The sequence below is a fragment of the Corvus brachyrhynchos genome, unplaced genomic scaffold (assembly GCF_000691975.1).
Source record: "Corvus brachyrhynchos isolate BGI_N302 unplaced genomic scaffold, ASM69197v1 scaffold97, whole genome shotgun sequence".
NCBI classification, from domain to species: domain Eukaryota; kingdom Metazoa; phylum Chordata; class Aves; order Passeriformes; family Corvidae; genus Corvus; species Corvus brachyrhynchos.
The window spans coordinates 1,901,756-1,919,786 of NW_008239758.1; the positions used below are offsets into that span (position 1 = coordinate 1,901,756).

The 18,031-nt window shown below is 39.9% G+C and overlaps 1 protein-coding gene across 8 annotated transcripts in view; it reads left to right on the forward strand.

Annotated features, from left to right (window-relative positions):
* The first annotated feature begins 2,434 nt into the window (after positions 1 to 2,434).
* SEMA6D (semaphorin 6D) overlaps positions 2,435 to 18,031 on the forward strand; it is a 226,405-nt gene continuing 210,808 nt past the window's right edge. For 6 of the 8 annotated variants that reach the window (XM_017742585.1, XM_017742588.1, XM_017742586.1 and 3 more), the window contains exons 1-2: positions 11,440 to 11,577; positions 17,740 to 17,815. The gene's annotated coding sequence lies outside the window, so the exon portion shown is untranslated. Of the gene's footprint in view, positions 2,585 to 11,439; positions 11,578 to 17,739; positions 17,816 to 18,031 lie in introns of those variants that run through there. The other 2 variants (XM_017742589.1, XM_017742591.1) reach the window with 2 other exon arrangements.

Consider the following 18,031-nt stretch of genomic DNA (forward strand, 5'->3'; position numbering starts at 1 on the left):
AAGAATTATCATGATGGAAATTGAAAAAGAATGGGCTGAATTCTTTTTTGGATGTGCTGGCTATGCCAGGTGAGAATCTGGCCCAAGAATTTTTCTGTAGTCTGTAACTTGAGGGAGGCATGAAAAGTCAGCCAACAACATTTAATTGTCCATAGATCTTACCACCCCAATGGAAAAATATGATGATTTCTTACTGAGCAGCAGAAATAGATTCTGTATTTGCAATGTCTCTCCTATTTCCACTCCATAGGTCTGTGGAATCGAACATGTCAGGTCAAAGGATGGAAAATTTTGTTTCGGGGGAAGGCACTGATTGAACGGCTGAAGGCTGATTCTGCAGGCTGTGCTCAGGTGCAGGGGTTCCTGCTCACTTACACAGACCTATTGATGAGAACTGGAGCTCTGCACTTTACAGATGCTGGGCTGGGGCTGAACAACCCAGCTCCGTGTTTATGCAGTCAAAATTCTCACATCAGCTAATGGGAATTGTGTGAGAACAAGAATTTAGTAAAAGGGGAGAATGGCAGGATTTGGACCAGTACCAAATGCTTAGGAAAGGCTGTGCTTCCTGCCCTCTCAGTTAGAAGTTGGGTGTTGTGAAACAGTCAGTAGTGCCAAGACAGTTGGCAAGTGAGCAAGACTGAAATAATAGAATTAAAGGAGAGAAGGACTTTTTGCAATTAAAATTGCATGTACTGGCATTTCTAGTATGTGGCAGAGATCCTGCACATTTTACTCCTGAGTAACAAAGAACAGAGCTGTGTATGTCACCATGGAAATGTAAATGGAGCTCCTTTGACAAACAGAAATGTATGCCATTCCTTTATGCTCAGATGAACTGTTCGTAGTGGGATGCAAAAGAAGAATGGGATGTCTGTTACAGAAAAGATATGAACATGCAATTGTAGTACCTTGTTCCCCCTTCTGTTAGATTTTCATTAGGAGCTTAAAACATGCAAGGAGAAAAAGAGAGGGTGATTTTTTTTCTGAACTAATTATTTAATACAGTATTTATAGCAGGCAGTGAAAAATAATAGTGATCAAACATGTGGCAAAGAGCACAGAGGTAAAGGTGTAGGTTTGTACACGATGCTGCTTCTGCCTGGGATGTCTACCTGCTTATTTTTCCGTAAAAAAAGGGGATGGATATTTGTGAAGGAAAGGAAATTCCAAAACGGGTGGGAAGCTGTGTTACAATATTATGAAGCTAATTGGAGAGATTTTTTTGTTTAGTTTTTATGATCAACAGATGTTTGGGAATTTGTGTTCTAATTCTGACTGCATCATTCTTTTCTTGTTTGAGGCATGAGTATTTGTAGAGTGCAAGTTAAAAAATGAACAACAATCTATACTGGGAGCTCAGGAATTCATAACCTTGCTAATATTCTGAAGATATCAGCTTATATTTTTGCTGTGTTCCATTTGGAACAAAGAGCTTCTTAAATAATATCAGATATTTTCTGGGGTTTATGTTGCTGCTTTAACATATGTTTGTGCTTGATTCCACCAAATACTTCTGAGTTCAACTCCCACAATGAGTATGAGTGTCTGGCTCACATGTTTGGGTATTTGAACTAGAAATGTTTTAGGAGATCAGCAAAGGGAGGTGGAGTTGCCAAGCCAGTTGCTCTAGAGTCAAACCATAAAGGCAAAGAAAACAGAGAAGGATTTAAATCCAAACTCTCTATTTACCTTTTTACTCCTTTCGGAGTTATGTTTTACAACTGTCATAAGATGAAATAACTTTAAAATCTTCAGCAAGCCAATAAACTTTGCAGTATCCTGTTTTCCTCTCAGGAATAAGGATGAGGCTTCTGCAACTCAGAAAGGAAAAATTTTAATGGCATCTGTTGTTCACTTTATTTCACTTATTTTCATTTCTTTCTAACAGAAACCACCCAATTGCTTCTTTAACCCATATTCCTGATTTAAAATAAATCAGAGTAGCAAAGATGCTTCACCCAGCTCCTGTTTTGGATATGGAATCTTAAATAGTCTCAAGGAAATTTGTCATACAGATATAGTGTGCTCTTTGTAAGTTACAAAGTAACTTTTTTTTGAGTAAAGCTAATAGAAAAAATTAATGGAAATCATGAGCAATCTGAGGATTTTCTAATAACAGAAAAGGTCAGTAAATTAGTAATTGCCTCTGAAATATAATCATAATACTGCCTAGTGACTAAATTGGCTTATTAAAATATGCTCAGGAGTGACCATTAAACTATTCTTTATGCATTATGAATTAACTATCCTTTTTTTTTTTTTTTTAATTTGGAAGAAATTCACGTTTAGGAAAATTAGGGAAAATGCAGTGCATTCAAAGATAATGATAATCACATTATTTCTGTAGACATCGTGGAGAAGAAAGTAAGCTGAGGTGATGCTCTTTGTTCCCTAGGTACTAAAATGGAACTGATTTTGAAATGAATGTGATGCCAGGCAGCAACACTTCACAGTCAGTTGGGACAGAAAATACCCAGCTGACCATGCAGGATTGCTGCAGGGAGACAGAATATTGGGCAGTCAGAGTGAGAGCAGCGCTGGAGAAAGGACCACAGTAGATTATGTCTTCCTTCCTCACAAGGTATCTATTTTTCCCCCAGAAGTTAGTGTTTTAGTGTTTCTTTAAAAGCTGATATTCCACATCTAAGCTAATAATCCTTCAGGATAACTTTAAGGTAGTTGTTTCCCAAATACCTTCTGGAGGATCTGGTACCACCTTCTCCTTTCTGACCACCGTGTCTCATAGCCTGGATCTCATCTTGATTCCTGCTAAATAACAGGATTTTGATGACTGCAGCTTCCTCTTCCCCCACCACATCGATGTACATTGATAAATATTGTACTAGAGAAAAACTAGAGCAGATTTCTCTAGGAAGTACAAAAGAAAAATTCTGACATAATCTTTTTAAATTTTCTGAAGAAAACAGTTTTAGCTATCTTGGTAAAATGGACAGCCATGCTTGTAGGAGACCTCCTTTGTATAGAACTGTTGCTATTATTACTAATATTGGTAATAATATTATTACTATGGATAATAAGAAGTACCAGAAAATCAGGTATAGATCTGAATTAATAATGATGAAGCTAGGCATAGAAGTTATACTACTAAGAATAACCTTTTATCCAACATTTTCTGGAACATCAGAAAAAGCTCATTAATCAAATATTTTAAATTTCAAAACATCATGTTACTTCAAAAATAGAGCACTCTTCAAAAATAGGCAATTCTCTCTTAGATGTGTTCTCTGAATGGGAGTTCCCTACATATGTAGGCTGCCCAGCAGCAGGGTAAGATGCAGCACACAGCTCGTTTCCCAGCCTGTTCCTACCCAGTACCACAAACATCATGTTCAGCACTGGTGTAGACAGGTCTGTGAATGACAATTCAGGAAGCTAGAAAAGTCTCAGTAAAGTAGACAGCTGGAGAGCTTGTCACAGAAAAATTACATTAAAAGATTCCAATCCACCAAGTCTTTTTTCCCATATGCTCAAACACCTGGAATACAGAAGAGCTTTCTATATGTACGTATGTAGCCAGACAAAATGTTGTGCTGGCTTCTACCTACTAGAAATTGGTACATCATTTGTTGTATTTAAATGCCCAAGGGACACACTACAGTCAGGAGCTGACAGGTACCAAGGATCTACAAAGATTTATAAAGAAGAGCTTGAAAAACGCTTGAAAATTATGTAACAAAGAAGGAATAATATATAATAACCTGATTCTGTTCTGATTTTCATCTGTATACATCTGAGGTAATTTATGGCAATCAGAGCAGAATTCTAGATTTGCATTTTGACTAAGTTTGATTAATGCAGCAGATACTGATCTTGCTATAAAGTTCTAAACCTTCCTTTTACATGTTATTAAAAAACCAAAAATTCTATATGTTATCACAAACAGATGCTAATGTTGTTACCTTTCACAGGTTTTTAAACTAATTTTCCAGTATAAAGTACTGATTCACAGAGAACCACTAATAAAATCGAAAATACAGCACAGCATTCTTTTATGGTGCCAGCACTGCCTGGCAGTGCTCTTTACAAGGAAGTATTCTTGTCTGATAAAAGATTCCACAACTAAATTCATTCATAAAATTAAGATTAAACAATTTTCTTGTATCTCTTCTACTTTCTGGAGGGGTCATGACTGCACTAATGAAGGTTAAGCAGACTGAGGAATGATTGGTAGAAAATCTGTGGGAGACCCCTGATACGTGTAGCTTATAGAAAAAGCATTATAGCACCTACCACATCATCTGTCATATCAGGTGAAAAAACTCTTTCTTCAATTCCCCAGGCATTTCAAAGATAATTACTCTAAATACAATGGGTGAAGAATCCTATTAGTTACGAGTCAAGTGTTCAAGCTCATTTTTTCCCCTCCTTCTGTTTCATAAATTTGGCTGGTTTTTCACCATCACTTTTTAAATGTACAACTGTGTTGAGTCCTACATTGAAATTATAATTGAAACTGAAGCCACAGAAACATGTAAGACATGCAGTGCCCCAGGTCAGTTTGCTGTGCACAAGCAGGACAGCAGGCAAGGAGCCTCCTTCTGCCAGGGGCCTGATCCAGGCCCAAGCTGCCTCCTCTGGTGTAAAGATCAGTGCTAGGACTCCCTGAGCAGACAATGGAAACTAAAAACCTTTGATGTGTCCTTACATCTGTTCATAGACTTGTCCACACTTGAACTGAGGAAGGACATGCTGTGTATTGTGAAAGTATTTCAGCAGATATGGAGTCATCCTGTGAGAATTTGAGACTGGGCATGTTGACTGTCTGCAGAGCACAGCTAGCTTAGTAGTGAAATGTCTGCATCTGAAGGAAAAGAATAACTCATGATTGCCATCTCTTTGCAAAGACTTGAGTTAAAGGGTAATACCAAAGCTATAAATTTTGCTGCATTTGCTGTGGCTGTGAACCTACAAAACTTACTTTGTCTTAATGGAAAATCCCACGACAGACTAACAAAAGACTTGGCTGAGGGTGGAGGAGATTGACTTCTTGCAAAAAAAATGTCTATCAGGGAACCAAACTAAAACATGAGGTTTGTTTGTGAAGAAGGGATCCTTGTGTGTGTTGCCATGAAGGTGGTGAGGTGTAAGTACACCGGGTGGGCACAAGTAATGCTTGTCAGTCCCGGGAACCTGCGCTTCTACACTGTATTTCCACTGTTAATGTGTCTGGCAATTTGTTGTTTAAATGGTTCTTCTGACCACTATACACACCTCCCAAAAGGGAGAATGCCACAAAGGGCTTGAATTCAGGTGAACAGAGTGCACAGTTGTATGCAGGGTTTGACAGTTTCTCAGCAGCTTTGACATTTCTTCCCAGAAGAGACAGATGGGTAGGAGAGAGGTCTGAAAGCTCAGAAAGGAGACACATCCAGCTCACTGCATATCCTTAACAGTCTCTTTGTGGGCTCTCTGCAGTGTGTGTTCAGGCTCCACCCTGAGTGCACATCTTCAACCTCTTAGTTCTGTTACACCTGAGATTTTCATCAGGTTAAAGAAAACCCAATATTTCTCTTGCCCAGAGCAATTGTGGGCCCAAACTTTTATAAGAGACTGATTGACGATGATTCTTTTCTCTGTTGGTAGGAAAGTCACAGACACTAAACCAATATCAACCATTAGGTCAATTTGTGAGGGAAGACACAAAAAAAAGCTGTCACAAAGGGCAGTCAAGCAACTTAAAATTACCAACGCCAAATCAAAATCCTTCAAGCTCAGATGTCAGGCAAAACAGTCACGTTGGAAGGCAACATGCCATAGCAATCATACTAGCTAACAAAGAATTCAAGAGGAATTTTATTAGAAATAGGAAATATGTTTGTAGCAGAAAATAGAAATGTAGTAAAATACGAAAAAGTGAAAGTCATGCAGCAGTACAACATGAGAGTTTTAAACTCCAGTGCAGTCTTGGTGTTAACATATGGCTGGAGCTACTCAAAATGTAAAATCAGACACCCTAGAGACTAAATGTCTAGAAGAGATTCTGATTCTGGATAAATATACTTCTAACCAACGTGAAGAGATGAGAAATCAAAATCACCAGCCAGCAGCTTATCTCCACTGGTATGAAGAGCACACTCGGTAGGTGCAGAGTGTGTACTTCAGATGCCAGGACACAAACACTCTCCCAGAGCTGTCAAACGCAAACTGACCCGTGTCAGGAAAAGAGGCCATGCAAGAAAAGTCCTTGGAAACCCATTAGCAAGCAGGAGGCATTAGCAAGGCAGTCACAGCTCTGTAGGGCACTTGGACACAGCAGCAAATGGCAGGAGAAGAAAAGACTCTTTCCTGACCCATTCACTTATATTGGCAAGGAGTTACTAAGGCAAAGAGTACAATCATTAGAAGTGGCCACATCCTTAGGTCAAAATAGGCGATTTCTTGATTAACTCAAAGGAGCAGAATCTTCTGCTAAACCTTTGAAGTCTCTGGCACTCACAGCTAATCAAATCTACCCAATAACACCTGCATCATTTGTTTTATTATTTTCGACGGAGAACAGAATTTGTCAGAAAGCTTGAACGCTTTATTTGTATACAGGAGAGTATCAGGGAAGGGTCAGGGGTTCAGCGTGTCCCAGTTTACTTGCTACGTGTATTTTGAAGTGCATTTCTCCTCATGGCTTTGAGACACTATCAATCTATATGAAAAATACAAAATATTACCTTCCTCTTCCACTGTTTTGAAAGTTGGAGAGATAAGAGGAGCTGTTGGGGAAGCTGTGGCAAGAGGGTGGTGTAGAGGAAAGATTTAATGGTTTGGACACCTGGGCCCAGGTTACAGAGAGAGCACAGAGGCTGTAATCACAAAAGAGAGCACTTTTTGGATTTGAGCATCCTTCATCTCTGTCATCCAATATATTTTCAGTTTCTTCATTAGATGTACAGAAAGGTATTAGTGAAAGGCTCAGTTGCTTTTCAAAGATTTGCTAAGCAATTCTGCTTTGGAAAAAATTATTCTGTGAAGTAAATAAATAAATAAACCTGACAAACATGTTTTTTCCATAACTCTGCAGAACTGCACATCACCTGCTGGCACTTCTGAATTCAGTGTGCTGCATATCTAATTGTTTTTGCTCTCCTGTATTTTGCTTCCCTTTCAAAAGCTTTTTCTACTGCAATTGGTAAAACATCTTGTGGGCAATTCCTTTGCTTGCAGCCTTGCCTGTCACATTGCTTTTCCTTCACAAATATTATAAGGAAATAGAGAATGACTGTCTGGGGTGATACAGGTTCTTTTGTTGCCATTACATATGGAGAGACTTGTGTTGTAAACCAGCTACCACCTGTTTTCTTCTGAAAATGAAAAAGCAGTTTCTGCTTTCTTATAAAATGCACGAAACATCTAATTAATTTTTCTCATATACAGTCATTTACATAATAAATCCTTGTAGAAACACATACTGAAATCTTAACCAAAATTCTCAGTAACCCATTATGACTTCATGTGTGTTTAATAGTAGTATTTTCATGATTTGGAAAGCGAGGGGGTGTGTACTGTCACACTGTGTTACTAAAGCCAAGAAATCCTGCAAATCATTTGCACTCAGTTTTGGAGTGACAGCTCCTTTGTAGCACTGTGCACGTCCTCTCAGGTCAACTCTTCTCAAACCTTAAGACTTTAGTGTTGGTACCATGGAGTATTTCCTCTTGCAGATGGGTTGAGCACTGTTGCTTCCAGCATTTATGCATGTATTTCTCCCAGAGAGTTTGGAGTTTGACACAGGTTGGCCTGTAGAGACCAAGAGGATGTACTCCACCTCCAGCTCTGCAACATCAGTGGGATCTGTTGTAGAAGGTTGAAAGGCCTGTTGATAAATTTTGAAATCTGGAGTTTTCACTCTCTATCTTTCTATCTATCTCTCAACAATGCACGAATCAGGTTTAAAAAATGTTGCTACCTTCTACTCCATCAAAATGTTGCAAACTCTTTCTATACTGTCTCAGCAAAGTATTTGTCATATTAAGAGCTATAAGATATTTATGCCTCAAACACCATTCTACCTTGATCGAGAAGGTATCAACAATTTAGTTGACCATCAGTCACAAACACAGAAAAAGGTATGGCAGAAAAGCAGTGTGCCACTCAAGGCCGAGCATAGATAGATGGAGTTTAATCATCTCTGGAGCCTCTCTGGGGACTGTGAAGGATTTTCGAGAAGGCCATATGTGACTGTTAAATTGGCTTCAACAAATCAAAATTATCTGAAGCAAAATTTGATTTTTAAATCTATTTTTTAATCTAAAGCACTCAAATTTCAGATAAAACAAGTGGAAAAGGAACTGTCATTTTTAGGACAGAAATCTGTTTTTTTCATAGACAGTAACTGCTTCCTACATTTTTTTTCTGAAACTGTTATTCTCCAATTTAAAACACCATCAATAATGAAACATAATCTAACAATTATGCCAAATTCTCTTGTTCATTTAAATTCTGAGGTGGGGCAGTATTATGCTGACCAGGTCTGAGCCTTATACCTCTTCCAAAAATGCTTTACAGAGAAAGATGAGTTTGGTTCATGTCAAATGACTAGTTTTCATCAATTTTTTCTCCGTCTTGGGGATAAAAGGGCCTGTGGTTTTTAGCTTTTTTAGCTCCAATGGCTAATTCTCTGAGTTCTCTCCCCTACTCTCTCTCCTTCTGTGAGTTTCCATGTCTCAATATTCACTGCAGTGAATGAGGAGTGGCTGAGGGAGCTGGGGGGACTCAACCCAGGAGGCTCAGGGGGGACCTTTTCACTCTCTACAACCACCTGAGAGGTGGGGTCAGTCTCTTTTCCCAAGTAACAAGTGATAGGATGAGAGGAAATTACCTATAGTTGCACCAGAAGAGGTTCAGATGGGGCATTAAGGAAAAGATTCTTGACTGAAGGGGTTGTCAAGCATTTGAACAGGCTGTCCAGGCAAGTGGAGGAGTCACCATCCCTGAAAGTGTAAAAATGTCGTGTACAAGTGGCACTTAGGGACATGGTTCAGTTGTGGACCTGGCAGTGCTGAGGTAATGGATGGACTCAATGATCTCAGAGGTCTTTTCCAACATAAACAGATCTATGATCCCGTGATTCCACCCTAAATTAATTCCAACAAGGTACCTGGTTAATTACGTATTTCTAACCAAACACTTGTGCAATTTTGAAGGAGTATTTTTCCCAAGGTGGTCATAAGTTGCAAAGGTAGTTAGCACTAGGCAATTACCATTTTGAAGAATAGATGTTGTCACCATTAAAAGTGGGTACTTAGAACACAGAGTAGCAGTGTCACATTCATCACAGCATCTAAGAGACAGGATGCTTAAATGCAGTGAGAAGGCTGTTAATGCAGAAATGTTTTAAAACTGCCATCAGATCTCTTGTAGTCAATACTGGTATTTTACATAAAAATTGCCTGCACTGATGATAAGGTAACTTGCCTGAGCTCGAATCATTGGAGAACAATCAAATATGATAAGTGATTGCCAGCTGCTGAGGTAATACAGCAAAGACAATTCACAGGAACTTCAAAGGAGCGACCCCTTCAAGCATTGTGCCATCCTGACACTCAGTCAATGTAAATGATACCTGATTTTTATAGGCAGTAACAGGTTTATTTTCAATGCATCCAGAAACTTCTCTCTATATGTAGTAGACACCACCTATATTGAAAAACAGCATTATATATCCAACTTGTCCATAATTATTATTTAGAACACTCATTACAGAGACTGCCATAAAATATTATCAGACCATCTGTAGTGAGCAATTGCAGTTGTTGGTGACTGTGTCCGTGGTCAAGGGTGCAGAGCACTGTTACAAAATGATGCCTGACTGAACTTCAAATTCAATGCATTAGCAGAGGAGGCATATAAACTGAAGGATAATTTTTATTTTATAATACAAAGTTGTAATAAATATTGTATGTTTTTATGTTCAGGAAATTTCCATGAACTTACATGCAGCAGGGCAAAAATATACCTAATTTTTTTCAAGAAGAAAGGAAACACCTGTTTGGGGATCAATTATGAACTTCATAGAACTATCAGGCCTAATTACTAAATAGCTACAGGATTCTCATTTAAGCAAAATCAACCATACTTGAAAACTAAACTTAGAATGTAAATGATGCAATCATTCATAATTCATTCTGCCAAGCACACAAAAGCAGAGCCTGCAGTAGGCTGTTTTTAAATCTTTTGTGAAGGTTAATACAGCCAATACTAGATTTTTTTAAAAGCTGTTAGGAAGAAACAGATCTTCTAAGGGTACTATTTTTTTATCCAGCATTTTATTACCAATCTTAAACTTGAATACATCTGCTTTAGAAGAAAGACTTAGAAGAAAAGGTAAAGTTACAAGCAGTCTGTCTTTGAGAAGAGTAATCTACATTTCCTGCTCAACAGAAATATTAGCTGCTCGTTAAAGAATGTTGTATGGCCATTTGCAAGACTCCTACTTGCTTGTAACTGTTCAGCTAAATCTTAAATCTGGCAGTAGATAATGTCTATTGCCCATACATTAGTGGAATCAATGATCCAAGGTAATCCAAGGATAATTTCTCAGGCGAGCTAACTGAGGGCAAGACCTCAAGATCTCAAATACAGCTACAGCTCTCCTGGGGATGAAGAGAAGACTCTCGATATCAATCCCTGATTTGCAGGTCTTAGCCCTTTTGCAGGCTAGAACGACCACACAAATTAGTTGTCCAAGCTCAGGTTACTGTTGCTGTTACCCTTATCAATGGAAACTCACTAGAACAGGTGAATATATCAGCTCATCTTACATGGCATTTTTATGTGAAATCACTTTTTGCACTCAAATAAATACCACCCCATGCACACATGAATATTATCCCCACAGATACCTAGTACCACACATTCCAAAGCAATAATTTATAGTGGTTAGATAATAACAACAACAACATCAACAATAATAAATAAAATATATAGGTTTATAGTGTTATTCCCTTATCAAAGTGCAAACTGTAGCCTAAGCTGAGAAGTTCAATGTTTATGGTGTTTCTGTGTACCTGTACTAAATACTTTTTAAGCTACTGTTAATCCTATGAGTAGCTTGGGAAAGAATTTGCAATAAAAATTATATTTATAAAATTTAGTTTGCAAATTGCTTGAACCGATTGCGAGATCCTATTTCTTTGGCATTATTTATTCTTTATCCATTATTATGGAGAGAAAAACAGAGCCTACTCATTGATCACAAATTCTTTGCTGATGTTGTAAATATATATAACATATTCCTGTACATATAATGTTTTTATATTCCATCTCTGTCATCTATCACTTCAGAAAATATTATTAAATTCCCTGTGCCTTAACCTTTCTTTGACAAAAAATACTACATTCCTCCAAAATCACTTTCCACAGACATTCCTAGCAATCAAACACTATACAATACAACCTCTCCCTGATTTCTGTCTTACTCTACAGGATATACACTTCCACGAAGCCAATAAAATTCCTGTGGATTCTGCACTGTCTAAGCACTGGGACTGTTTCTCTCACGGGGACAGTGTCCAGCCAGGAGTCGGTCGGATCCATGCTGGGCTGGCAGTCTCAGTGATCCATGTAAGTATAGCACTCACAGGGATGACTGGCTACAGACTGTCCTGAAAAACCTCTTTGCCATTAAAGCTGATTTAGGACCTTCTGTTAACTCTTGTTTACTCCTGATTGTTCAGCTTAAGACTGGTAATATCATGTACTGCTTCCCTCTTTTTATTCACACGGGTAAATCATATTAAATGGGGCTTTCTGCAGATGGTCGCTGTGAGAGCACATCTCTGGTTGAAGATAGATGGTAAGAAAGGGAATTTGAAATTGCAGCAAACCATGGATTCTTGTCTCTCCTGTCATATTGAATACCTGTATAGTCACTCAAGCTTTCACTTGAATTGAGGTTTGTGAAGAGTTGAATTCCCTAGAGGGTGTGCTGAGATTTTTAATTTAACACTCATTAGTTCAACAAACACAATGCATTTGCATTTGCAGGGCAGGAAAATAAATGTTTAAATGGAACTTAATCCCATATTTTGAAAATCTGCAAGTGATTTGAACTCTCTTACTGGTCACTTTGGATTTCATTAAAGAATGATGGCATGAAAAAATAGGAAGCCACAGTATTTTTCATAATTTGAAAATATAACATTACAAATAATTGAATATAATTGTCCAGAGATTTAAGTAAATGTTTCCACAGACAATAATTTATATAACAAGAAAGAAAACCCCGTTGTCCACTTAGAAGGGTTAAAGGTGAGGAAGTGGGAATACAAATTATGCTATGCAGTCAAATTCTTGACATAATTGCGTTTGTGTTTTGTGTGCAAAAACCACATTAAAACATGTTCTAATTGTAGTATTTACTTTAAAGAAATCTTTCTGCACATTTATTAGGAAACAGTAAAGAAACTATGTAAAAGTTCAAGCCTTCAGCATGTTTAACCATTTATGAGTAGTTAATGAATATTTTATTAACTATTGCTTGAAAGAACAACAAAAGTGCTGCTTGCCAATTCAGAGAAAGTAAGTGATCTTTAGTTTAATGATTTAACACATATAAGCTTTATGAAATGTGCTTGTTGCTATGGCACACGTGCATTTCTCTGACAGAATAGATGGCATTGTTTTGCGTGAAGAATATCATTCCTTTTGGATCACTTTGAGTCTGTCTGACTTTTTTTCTTCTACAGGCATAGTTTCCTACCTTTACTCTCTTTTACTGAATAGTATTCTTTGCTCTTGGAAAAAATGCATCCAGCAATTGAGTCACCCCCTTTCTGAAAGTGAACAACCTTGTGATGCACTTTTTTCAAGTATCTGTTGCGTTTACAGTAGTTGAACTGTGACATATTTTGAAAGATTCTGAAAAAATATTGCTATTTCTGCCAGTGGGAAGTGTTTCATGGATGCAAGAACAGTACTGAAAACAAAGCTCAAATTCCTACTATATAGGGTATTTTTACCTCTTTATATATCAAACACTATCCAATATACCCTTCTCCCTAATCCTGTCTTACTCCACAGGATATACACTTTCAGGAACCATTCATAATAATAATAACTAATTGTGAAACAGTGGTTGTTATTTTGACTATGGTTGTTCTAAAATGTCAGGTAAGTGTTGTTTCTGTAGATCCTGAAACAAATTCCCAGTAAAGAAGTTACAACTGAAACATCAAATCATTTGTATGACTAACGCTAAAATCTGATGGGAATTTAAGAGATATGATGTTGATAGGAAACTATCAGAAAGGATGACATGTAATAGGACATTTAAATGTATAGACAACTCAGAAGAGAAGAAGCTGGGGATATAGTAGATTAATGTGTTAGCTAGGATGTGGAATAACAAAGAATGATATTTGGGACACTGAAATGGCAAGTGTAGCTAGAAAGCTCAAGAGAATGTGTCTATTTCCTGATGCCAATAAGGAGAAGTAATGAGGGAATTACATGTTTAAATTACAGGCCTAAGAGATCTGCAATTCCCACTTAAAAGTATGGAGATCCTAAGAGTTTCTACTTAGAGATTAGATTGTCTGTGGGACACCTGTTTCCTGGTTAAAGCAGAGGAGGTTTTGAGTGGTGCAAATGCAAAACAGGGTCAGCTAATTTTTGCAGGAAAAATATCGTGTCAAAAACAACACACAGTGTAAAACAGAGTACCACCAAAAGAAGTCCAGGTAGGAGGACTGGGAGAGAGACATGAAGACTAATTCAGTGCATCTCCAGTAGGGAGAAAGAAAATAAAAATGCCTATTGGAGATGAGTCATGAGGCAAAACTAAGGACTTCATATCCCACTGCAATTAAAAAAAAAAAAAAAAAAAAAAAAAAAAAGTAAGAATTCCAAGGAACAAGAGGATATCTGCCATATGACCTGAATTGCTTCACAAGCTCTTGATTTAAATGCTCTGCAGGAAAAAAAGGCTCCTATATTTACAATTGAGTTATTAGATCGCAAACCAATTCAATTTCAGCTGAATCATGGGACCAGATGCAATATGAGCCTCAGAAATATTGATAATATTACAAATATTGCACTAGAGAAATGTAGCTGAGAGCTGGTGATATTCAGTATATGTACTGTGAGTCCTGTAAGCAAAAATAAGCTGTTAATAAGAAATCTGTGAAACAAGCAACATTATCTCTCAGAGTCTGTAACAGCTGACAGGCAGAAATACCTTGCTGAGCAACAGTGTCACATAAAGAGCAATTTGCCCAACAAGTGCCATCAAAAGTACTCCAAACTGAAACAGCGAGGACAGCAGCATTGATAGGGATCATCCTCTTTCAGCAGCCCTAGGAAAGCAATTGAAGAAGAAACAGGCATATCTCCAAAGGGGTTGTTACGTGTCAAAGCAGCACAGTATGGATCTGCCTCCAAACAGTGCTGACAAAGTCTTCTGGTAAACTGGACATTGGCATGGGCTCAGAAACTCTTAATAGTGAAGAGCAACATTTCTCACAGACAGCCTCTGAGGGCTCTTGCCTGCTTTGCCAACATTCAGGAGCGACTGTTTTGTCACTTTGTAATTGTGCAAGCTCTCCTGTCACCTGACAGAGTCTTCTTCATCCTGTGGTAAGTACCTCCAAACCCAAGTAACTATGGATGCTTCCAGGAAGCATTCTAGTTTACACTTAACTTGGTATAAACTGAACGAGGCATTAAGATCAGAGCAGATAATAGCTTTTATTTTAGGAAATGGAAAGGGCAAGGAAAAAGTTATGCAGTGCTATGGCATCAAGTTACAGTGACTGCTGAGAAAGAACACAAGGCTGAGTGGAGAAAAGCTGGTAATAAGCTTCCCTCCTTTGGACAGACAATTTCTTTGTCCATCCAAACCTTAAGAAAGCTACCAGAAGTACCGCTACAAGAGTCAAAATCTCCTTAACCCTCTGGGCTTAGTTCCCCTTCTTGTTAATGATTCACATCCACATTCCTGTATCTGGGACCAGTGTCCCCCACTGGGCTGCAAAGCAGGGTTCCTCCGGCCTCTCTCGCTGGAGCACTGTTGAACTCCATGTGGAAATAAACGCTGGCTGAGAAGTACGAGCAGGACTTTAGTCTCCTGGTTCTTACCTGAGAGGAGACTCTGATCTAATTCCTGCTTTAGTTAATGTTATTTGTACATATTGAAAAAGTATTGGCAGGAAAATAATCTTCTTTTCTCTCTCCTTGCACCCCCAAATAACTTAACAACTTAGTAGATGACAATGAGAGTTCAAATTCACTCAGGCAGAGGACAGAACGAGACCTGAATCTCCTTCATGCTTCAAAATTTACCTAGCCTTTAAGATACTAGAAAAGGGAAGATTGATGAAAATGACCCATTTGTGAATCTTCCTGAAAAGACACCAAAAAACTATTCAGCAAAGATGATCCAAATCTGTTAAGTATTTGAGGGGACTAAGTGAAACTGCATCTTTGTTGAATTTAGTGCATGGAAAAAAAATAATTCACCCACCATTTATCTACAATTTTGTTTAAAGGGAACTAAGCATAAATTCCAGGCAATTTATTAACTGGTTTTATAAGACACACAGATGCTCACAACTTGAAGCAGATATTGTCAAGAAGAAGGAAGAGAGGGAGGAGCGTTCACTTTTCCAGTAATGAATGTTCAGTTGAGATCATGCATGGGACAGAAAGGGAAGTGCGAAGAGTACAGTGATTGACAGTGAATGGAGATTTCTGCCCCATGTGGTCACAGTGAAACTGTACAAAGGAAACTATAGGATACAAACACACAGGCTGACCTGGCTCCAGGACATTCACACTCGTATTGTAATCAGAAAATTGACAGGTGCTACTGTCTGCCAAAGTGCCCTGTTCAGACAGTGTTGCGCTGCAGTGAAATGAGATGATTTCTTGCCAAACGGGCATTTCAGCGTAAGAAGTCTGACCGCTGTACCCTCAATGCCTTCTGCAGAGTCAGTGGGAAAGGCAGCCAAGAGCTGGGTGGTGATGGCAGCATGGACAGAAAATGACCCCTGTGGCAGTGCTGGACCATCACAACGCACAGAAGTTGATGACAGAGCCTGCGCTGGAGCTGCTGTGCTCCGAACAGGATTGTCTCCTCTCCAGTGACCAGTGACCCCGAGCGGCCGCCAGCCACACACCTGGCCGGTCCATGTCCAGGGGACACAATGAGGTGGAAAATGCCGTGGATCGAGATAAAACCGAGATGACTTACCAGTTACTGCCATGGGCAACACTTGATTTGGGAAAAATTAATTTATTTTATTTTAAAATGGAGTCGGAAGTAAAGTTAAAAACTAGTCCGTGCCCCCACCCCGGGGGGAGGCTTCACTGCCTCACCCTGATCCTTCTACCTCCTCCTGCCCTGAGCTTCTCTGAGGGGCTCAGCCCTGCCCTGGGTGGGGCCGGTGGGAACCGGCCGGGACTGGCCAATTCCAGCCGGGACCGGCCGAGTCCAGCCGGGACAGCCCCCCTGCCCTCACGGGCCGTCCCGCGGCTGGAGATGGACATCCGGGACGGAGCAAGGGGCTCAAGGCAGCCGGACAAGGGAAGCACAGCCGCGGCAGGGCCGAGAGGTGCCGGGGTGCGTGAGGCAGCCGGGCTCCTCCCCACCCAAGCAGTGCCACCAGGTCAGTCCTTCTGGCTGGGTCTGGTTCATGGTCACAGTGACAGAGAAATCAGATGCAATTGCAAAATAATGGCCGACTGTGAGTCCACTCCCAAAACCAAAGACAGAACAGGGACCCTGAGTGCTTCAGCTCGTTTGGAAAAGTAGGAGGAAATGGGGTTTGGAAACCTGCAAAATGCTACCAAGAATTAAAGCAGCAAAAATACTGATGGCAAATCGCCCCCACAGGTAATCCCCCAGTGTCAGACTGAGCCAGCACACGGGTTTTCATGGCAGAGTGAGAGAACGGGCTGAGAAGGGCCGTGGGACAGGCTGTCCCTCAGGCGGGCTCCGGGCTGGCAGGCAGGGCTCAGCAGGAGAACAAGGGACAAAGGCTGTGGCACCGGACCTGCACCTGCCACTGATAGAAAAGGAAGGAAAGAGGATTTCAGAGAAGATATCAAAGCCAGCTCCCCTGGTTATGTCTTGAAGCCAAGCTGCTGTTGCAGAATCCGAAAAACAAAATTTGCACTAGAGGACTTCAAGCAGAAGAAAAAGAAAAAAAGTATATAATAGTGTCCTCATCCCCACACAAGTATCACTTTCCTCTGTAGCAAACCTATTCTTCTTTATTTGTAGAGGAACCTGGAACCTGTACCTGGAGAAGGGTGTGATGTTTTCCTTAACAGATTATGCTTGAAGATAAACTGCAAAATAGTTTTTCCTCTACATGCTTTAGTTTCCATTATTTTCCAAAGAGAATATCTGGTTTCTGAACTCAGGTTAGGACTAACCAAATGATTTTTATTTTTCTGTAAAAATGAGAGTAAAACATTCAGATTAGACATTAGGTTGCAACTCCACGAATGTTGGTCTTTAATAAACAATAGCAAAAAACCCCAGAAGCTGCAAAGAAATGAACTTAAACTTACATTTTTTTCAAATTTAAAGCCAGCTATCTCTGGCATTGGCTGAGGGAATGTTCTGAAAAGTTAGCGTTGTGAAATCTGCAACGACACAAACCTAACCCGAAACGAAAGATTTCCGTTTCATACCGAAGTCAAAACCTGGGGCTTTTGCTGGAGAACTTGGACCCCATCGGGAGTGACCCTGAGCTGTGTGCCCTCACTCTCCTGCAGGTGTTAACGAGGAGCGGAGGCACTCTCCGAGCGGCGGTTCCTCGCCCGGACAGGAGCTAGCAGTCCCCGGAGCCAGGTGAGCCGGGGGAAGCAGCCCGTGTGCCACGAGAAAGTTCGCCCGGGTGCAGAGCAGGAAAAGTGAAAGAGTTGCTGTGCAGAGGACAGTCTCTGCCTGCCACCCTTCCCCGCAGCTGAGTCAAATGACTTCTGCATTGACTGCTGAGGAGCGTTCGCAGCGCAGCTGGGGCCGGGCGGGGGTGGCTGAGGCAGCTGCCGGATCCCCCGGACGCGG